Genomic DNA, 7,500 nt, shown 5'->3' on the forward strand with positions numbered 1-7,500 from the left:
ATTTTCGGCCACTTGGCTCGTGCGCACGGCCTCCCGGATGTGCCAGGCGGGTGCGCGGGCTCGCCGGCCGCTGGAAATCGAATGAGGCGCCGCGACCACCTCCGCGGTGCTTATAAACAGCCGATCCGCTCGGCGGGGGCTATTTTCGGCCACTTGGCTCGTGCGCACGGCCTCCCGGATGTGCCGGGCGGGTGCGCGAGCTCGCCGGCCGCTTGAAGTCGAATGAGGCGCCGCGACCACCTCCGCGGTGCTTATAAACAGCCGATCCGCTCGGCGCGGGCTATTTTCGGCCACTTGGCTCGTGCGCACGGCCTCCCGGATGTGCCGGGCGGGTGCGCGAGCTCGCTGGCCGCTGGAAGTCGAATGAGGCGCCGCGACCACCTCCGCGGTGCTTATAAACAGCCGATCCGCTCGGCGGGGGCTATTTTCGGCCACTTGGCTCGTGCGCACGGCCTCCCGGATGTGCCGGGCGGGTGCGCGAGCTCGCCGGCCGCTTGAAGTCGAATGAGGCGCCGCGACCAGCTCCGCGGTGCTTATAAACAGCCGATCCGCTCGGCGGGGGCTATTTTCGGCCACTTGGCTCGTGCGCACGGCCTCCCGGATGTGCCGGGCGGGTGCGCGAGCTCGCCGGCCGCTGGAAGTCGAATGAGGCGCCGCGACCACCTCCGCGGTGCTTATAAACAGCCGATCCGCTCGGCGGGGGCTATTTTCGGCCACTTGGCTCGTGCGCACGGCCTCCCGGATGTGCCGGGCGGGTGCGCGAGCTCGCCGGCCGCTGGAAGTCGAATGAGGCGCCGCGACCACCTCCGCGGTGCTTATAAACAGCCGATCCGCTCGGCGGGGGCTATTTTCGTCCACTTGGCTCGTGCGCACGGCCTCCCGGATGTGCCGGGCGGGTGCGCGAGCTCGCCGGCCGCTGGAAGTCGAATGAGGCGCCGCGACCACCTCCGCGGTGCTTATAAACAGCCGATCCGCTCGGCGGGGGCTATTTTCGGCCACTTGGCTCGTGCGCACGGCCTCCCGGATGTGCCGGGCGGGTGCGCGAGCTCGCCGGCCGCTGGAAGTCGAATGAGGCGCCGCGGCCACCTCCGCGGTGCTTATAAACAGCCGATCCGCTCGGCGGGGGCTATTTTCGGCCACTTGGCTCGTGCGCACGGCCTCCCGGATGTGCCGGGCGGGTGCGCGGGCTCGCCGGCCGCTGGAAGTCGAATGAGGCGCCGCGACCACCTCCGCGGTGCTTATAAACAGCCGATCCGCTCGGCGGGGCTATTTTCGGCCACTTGGCTCGTGCGCACGGCCTCCCGGATGTGCCGGGCTTGTGCGCGAGCTCGCCGGCCGCTGGAAGTCGAATGAGGCGCCGCGACCACCTCCGCGGTGCTTATAAACAGCCGATCCGCTCGGCGGGGGCTATTTTCGGCCACTTGGCTCGTGCGCACGGCCTCCCGGATGTGCCGGGCGGGTGCGCGAGCTCGCCGGCCGCTGGAAGTCGAATGAGGCGCCGCGACCACCTCCGCGGTGCTTATAAACAGCCGATCCGCTCGGCGGGGGCTATTTTCGGCCACTTGGCTCGTGCGCACGGCCTCCCGGATGTGCCGGGCGGGTGCGCGAGCTCGCCGGCCGCTGGAAGTCGAATGAGGCGCCGCGACCACCTCCGCGGTGCTTATAAACAGCCGATCCGCTCGGCGGGGGCTATTTTCGGCCACTTGGCTCGTGCGCACGGCCTCCCGGATGTGCCGGGCGGGTGCGCGAGCTCGCCGGCCGCTGGAAGTCCAATGAGGCGCCGCGATCTCCTCCGCGGTGCTTATAAAGTGCCGATCCGCTCGGCTTGGAGCTATTTCCGGCCTCCCGTTGGTGCCGGGCGGCGTGCGCGAGCTCGCCGGCCGCGATCTCCTCCGCGGTGCTTATAAACAGCAGCATGCGCACGGCCTCCCAGAATTTGAACACATTTCGTCAATACATTTCGCATATTGAATTTTGAAGTTTAATATAATGCAACAATTGAGCTCGACTTATACAAAGGATATATCATAAAATCGTAAATTTCCGTCGAATTTTAGGGGGTCGACTTATACACCGAGTCGACCTGTACACCGGCAAATACGGTAAATACGATTAAATAAAATGATACGACTGGCATAAAAACAAATATAAACCACATAAAAATAAAAGTCACCATTACGTTGAATTATTGGGAGCACCGAGCTTGTTTCTCAGAAACGAGCCGGTCCCATCCAGGCGTAATCGGAGACAATGAAACCCGAAGTGGTTAAGGTTTGTCTTTTAATGCAGGATGCTTGGTCTCCATGTGCCGAAGCAGTTTTGAAGGCTTCATTGGCTCGCTCGCTAGTTTCAGGGGCGATTGTGTCTATAAAATGCAAAATGTTGGGTCACCTCACGGCTTACGGCCATACTACCCTGAGAACCCCCGATCTCGTCCGATCTCGGAAGCTAAGCAGGGTCGGGCCTGGTTAGTACTTGGATGGGAGACCGCCTGGGAATACCAGGTGCTGTAAGCTTTTTCTTTTTCTTATGTGCACTTCAATCGTTTAAGAAGCTATTTTTTACAACACCCATCACGAATGGCATCCGGAAACAGCAAGCCTAATTTAAACTCCGACATTGAAACTATAACACGAGTTTGAAAGCTATATTATGTGGTGACATCCACAGCATTGTAGTTAAATTTTTTACCGCTAGAGAGCAGACTATGTACAGTGAGCATGGCTCCCTGTGAACTCAAAGCAGCAGGCTTGAGTTGTAAAAGAACCCAACACAACACTTCCATGAAGTGTTTTTAAACTTTTCAAGGCATTTATTTTGATTCAGCAAAATGCAGGTCGCAACGGCAAATTCGTGCTACCGCATAAAAAGCTGTCAATAACTTTTCATGATAGCCATGTTTCCAGAAAACACCAAAAGCCTTGGAAGAAAGACTGTTTCGGCCCTGGTTGTAAAAAAAACAAAAAAAAAAACAAAAGTGAAGGGTGACCGTCCGGGAATACCAGGTGCTGAAAGCCTTTTTTTTTTTTTTTTTTTCCCACGTCAATTGTGAAAGGAAACTTTTACCACAGCCATCAAGTCCCGCCGCTGCTTGGCATGGTTTCAGGGGCGATTGTGTCTATAAAATGAAAAATTCTGAGCGGTCTCACGGCTTACGGCCATACTACCCTGAGAGCGCCCGATCTCGTCCGATCTCGGAGGCTAAGCAGGGTCGGGCCTGGTTAGTACTTGGATGGGAGACCGCCTGGGAATACCAGTTACCGTAAGCTTTTTTTTTTTTTTTTTCTTATGTGCACTTCAATCGTTTAAGCCAAGAACTTTTTACAGCACCCATCAAGAATGGCATTCGGAAACTGCAAGCCTAGTTTGAACTCCGACACTGAAACTACAACACGAGTTTAAAACCTACATTGTGTGGCGACAGCCATAGCATTGCAGTTCACGTTTTTACCGCTAGAGGACAGACTATGTACAGTGAATAAAGAGCATGGCTCCCTGTGAACTCAAAGCAGCAGTCTTTACTTGTAAAAGATCCCAGCACAACACATTGTGCTTCCATGTAGTGTTTTTACCTTTTTCATGACATTTATTTTGATACAGCCAAATGCAGGTTTTGTGCACTTCACTTTTCCGTTGGGCATTCGCGTAGAACCCTATTCCAGTTACGGCCAGATTCTTTTAGACTAGTGGTCCCCAAACTTTCTTGCGCCACGGACCGGCTACGCGTCAGAAATATTTTTGCGGACCTGCCTTTATATATATAAATAAACAATAAATCTATATAAATAAATACTACATTTATAATAAATATATATAAATAGGATTAAATAAAATGATACGACTGGCATAAAAACAAATATAAACCACATAAAAATAAAAGTCACCATTACGTTGAATTATTGGGAGCACCGAGCTTGTTTCTCAGAAACGAGCCGGTCCCATCCAGGCGTAATCGGAGACAATGAAACCCAAAGTGGTTAAGGTTTGTCTTTTAATGCAGGATGCTTGGTCTCCATGTGCCGAAGCAGTTTTGAAGGCTTCATTGGCTTGCTCGCTAGTTTCAGGGGCGATTGTGTCTATAAAATGCAAAATGTTGGGTCACCTCACGGCTTACGGCCATACTACCCTGAGAACGCCTGATCTCGTCTGATCTCGGAAGCTAAGCAGGGTCGGGCCTGGTTAGTACTTGGATGGGAGACTGCCTGGGAATACCAGGTGCTGTAAGCTTTTTCTTTTTCTTATGTGCACTTCAAGCTCTTTTTTTTTTTTTTTTCTTATGTGCACTTCAATCGTTTAAGCCAAGAACTTTTTACAGCACCCATCACGAATGGCATTCGGAAACTGCAAGCCTAGTTTGAACTCCGACACTGAAACTACAACACGAGTTAAAAACCTCTATGTACAGTGAATAAAGAGCATGGCTCCCTGTGAACTCAAAGCAGCAGTCTTTACTTGTAAAAGAACCCAGCACAACACATTGCGCTTCCATGTAGTGTTTTTACCTTTTTCATGACATTTATTTTGATACAGCCAAATGCAGGTTTTGTGCACTTCACTTTTCCGTTGGGCATTCGCGTAGAACCCTATTCCAGTTACGGCCAGATTCTTTTAGACTAGTGGTCCCCAACCTTTCTTGCGCCACGGACCGGCTACGCGTCAGAAATATTTTTGCGGACCTGCCTTTATATATATAAATAAACAATAAATCTATATAAATAAATACTACATTTATAATAAGTATATATACCGTATTTGCCGGTGTATTGGTCGACCTTTTTCGATCCAAAATCGACCGAAAAAAATCGACCTCGACTTATACACCGAGTCATAAAATTTAACTTCGTATTCATCGCTTCAAATGTGATGGTAACCAAGGCCGTTTCTCATGCATCTCATTGTGCGTTGCACTTAGAAAATTTGAACCGGGCGGCGTGCGCGAGTGCGCGGCCCGCTGGAAGTTGAATGAGGCGCCGCGACCACCTCCGCGGTGCTTATAAACAGCCGATCCGCTCGGCGGGGACTATTTTCGGCCACTTGGCTCGTGCGCACGGCCTCCCGGATGTGCCGGGCGGGTGCGCGAGCTCGCCGGCCGCTGGAAGTCGAATGAGGCGCCGCGGCCACCTCCGCGGTGCTTATAAACAGCCGATCCGCTCGGCGGGGGCTATTTTCGGCCACTTGGCTCGTGCGCACGGCCTCCCGGATGTGCCGGGCGGGTGCGCGGGCTCGCCGGCCGCTGGAAGTCTAATGAGGCGCCGCGACCACCTCCGCGGTGCTTATAAACAGCCGATCCGCTCGGCGGGGGCTATTTTCGGCCACTTGGCTCGTGCGCACGGCCTCCCGGATGTGCCGGGCGGGTGCGCGAGCTCGCCGGCCGCTGGAAGTCGAATGAGGCGCCGCGACCACCCCCGCGGTGCTTATAAACAGCCGATCCGCTCGGCGGGGGCTATTTTCGGCCACTTGGCTCGTGCGCACGGCCTCCCGGATGTGCCAGGCGGGTGCGCGGGCTCGCCGGCCGCTGGAAATCGAATGAGGCGCCGCGACCACCTCCGCGGTGCTTATAAACAGCCGATCCGCTCGGCGGGGGCTATTTTCGGCCACTTGGCTCGTGCGCACGGCCTCCCGGATGTGCCGGGCGGGTGCGCGAGCTCGCCGGCCGCTTGAAGTCGAATGAGGCGCCGCGACCACCTCCGCGGTGCTTATAAACAGCCGATCCGCTCGGCGCGGGCTATTTTCGGCCACTTGGCTCGTGCGCACGGCCTCCCGGATGTGCCGGGCGGGTGCGCGAGCTCGCTGGCCGCTGGAAGTCGAATGAGGCGCCGCGACCACCTCCGCGGTGCTTATAAACAGCCGATCCGCTCGGCGGGGGCTATTTTCGGCCACTTGGCTCGTGCGCACGGCCTCCCGGATGTGCCGGGCGGGTGCGCGAGCTCGCCGGCCGCTTGAAGTCGAATGAGGCGCCGCGACCAGCTCCGCGGTGCTTATAAACAGCCGATCCGCTCGGCGGGGGCTATTTTCGGCCACTTGGCTCGTGCGCACGGCCTCCCGGATGTGCCGGGCGGGTGCGCGAGCTCGCCGGCCGCTGGAAGTCGAATGAGGCGCCGCGACCACCTCCGCGGTGCTTATAAACAGCCGATCCGCTCGGCGGGGGCTATTTTCGGCCACTTGGCTCGTGCGCACGGCCTCCCGGATGTGCCGGGCGGGTGCGCGAGCTCGCCGGCCGCTGGAAGTCGAATGAGGCGCCGCGACCACCTCCGCGGTGCTTATAAACAGCCGATCCGCTCGGCGGGGGCTATTTTCGTCCACTTGGCTCGTGCGCACGGCCTCCCGGATGTGCCAGGCGGTTGCGCGAGCTCGCCGGCCGCTGGAAGTCGAATGAGGCGCCGCGACCACCTCCGCGGTGCTTATAAACAGCCGATCCGCTCGGCGGGGGCTATTTTCGGCCACTTGGCTCGTGCGCACGGCCTCCCGGATGTGCCGGGCGGGTGCGCGAGCTCGCCGGCCGCTGGAAGTCGAATGAGGCGCCGCGGCCACCTCCGCGGTGCTTATAAACAGCCGATCCGCTCGGCGGGGGCTATTTTCGGCCACTTGGCTCGTGCGCACGGCCTCCCGGATGTGCCGGGCGGGTGCGCGGGCTCGCCGGCCGCTGGAAGTCGAATGAGGCGCCGCGACCACCTCCGCGGTGCTTATAAACAGCCGATCCGCTCGGCGGGGCTATTTTCGGCCACTTGGCTTGTGCGCACGGCCTCCCGGATGTGCCGGGCGGGTGCGCGAGCTCGCCGGCCGCTGGAAGTCGAATGAGGCGCCGCGACCACCTCCGCGGTGCTTATAAACAGCCGATCCGCTCGGCGGGGGCTATTTTCGGCCACTTGGCTCGTGCGCACGGCCTCCCGGATGTGCCGGGCGGGTGCGCGAGCTCGCCGGCCGCTGGAAGTCGAATGAGGCGCCGCGACCACCTCCGCGGTGCTTATAAACAGCCGATCCGCTCGGCGGGGGCTATTTTCGGCCACTTGGCTCGTGCGCACGGCCTCCCGGATGTGCCGGGCGGGTGCGCGAGCTCGCCGGCCGCTGGAAGTCGAATGAGGCGCCGCGACCACCTCCGCGGTGCTTATAAACAGCCGATCCGCTCGGCGGGGGCTATTTTCGGCCACTTGGCTCGTGCGCACGGCCTCCCGGATGTGCCGGGCGGGTGCGCGAGCTCGCCGGCCGCTGGAAGTCGAATGAGGCGCCGCGACCACCTCCGCGGTGCTTATAAACAGCCGATCCGCTCGGCGGGGGCTATTTTCGGCCACTTGGCTCGTGCGCACGGCCTCCCGGATGTGCCGGGCGGGTGCGCGAGCTCGCCGGCCGCTGGAAGTCGAATGAGGCGCCGCGACCACCTCCGCGGTGCTTATAAACAGCCGATCCGCTCGGCGGGGGCTATTTTCGGCCACTTGGCTCGTGCGCACGGCCTCCCGGATGTGCCGGGCGGGTGCGCGAGCTCGCCGGCCGCTGGAAGTCCAA

General features: G+C 58.5%; 3 non-coding genes across 3 annotated transcripts; all 3 read left to right on the forward strand.

Annotated features, from left to right (window-relative positions):
- Positions 1-2,397: 2,397 nt before the first annotated feature.
- Positions 2,398-2,516, forward strand: LOC125981611 (5S ribosomal RNA). The gene has a single exon (XR_007486098.1). It is a non-coding gene; the product is annotated as a 5S ribosomal RNA (ribosomal RNA).
- Positions 2,517-3,150: 634 nt separating this feature from the next.
- LOC125981506 (5S ribosomal RNA) lies at positions 3,151-3,269 on the forward strand. Its single transcript, XR_007486010.1, has one exon. It is a non-coding gene; the product is annotated as a 5S ribosomal RNA (ribosomal RNA).
- Positions 3,270-4,108: 839 nt separating this feature from the next.
- On the forward strand, positions 4,109-4,227 carry LOC125981443 (5S ribosomal RNA). The gene has a single exon (XR_007485948.1). It is a non-coding gene; the product is annotated as a 5S ribosomal RNA (ribosomal RNA).
- The last annotated feature ends 3,273 nt before the right edge of the window (positions 4,228-7,500 follow it).

Source organism: Syngnathus scovelli, chromosome 14 (assembly GCF_024217435.2).
Source record: "Syngnathus scovelli strain Florida chromosome 14, RoL_Ssco_1.2, whole genome shotgun sequence".
Taxonomy (NCBI): domain Eukaryota; kingdom Metazoa; phylum Chordata; class Actinopteri; order Syngnathiformes; family Syngnathidae; genus Syngnathus; species Syngnathus scovelli.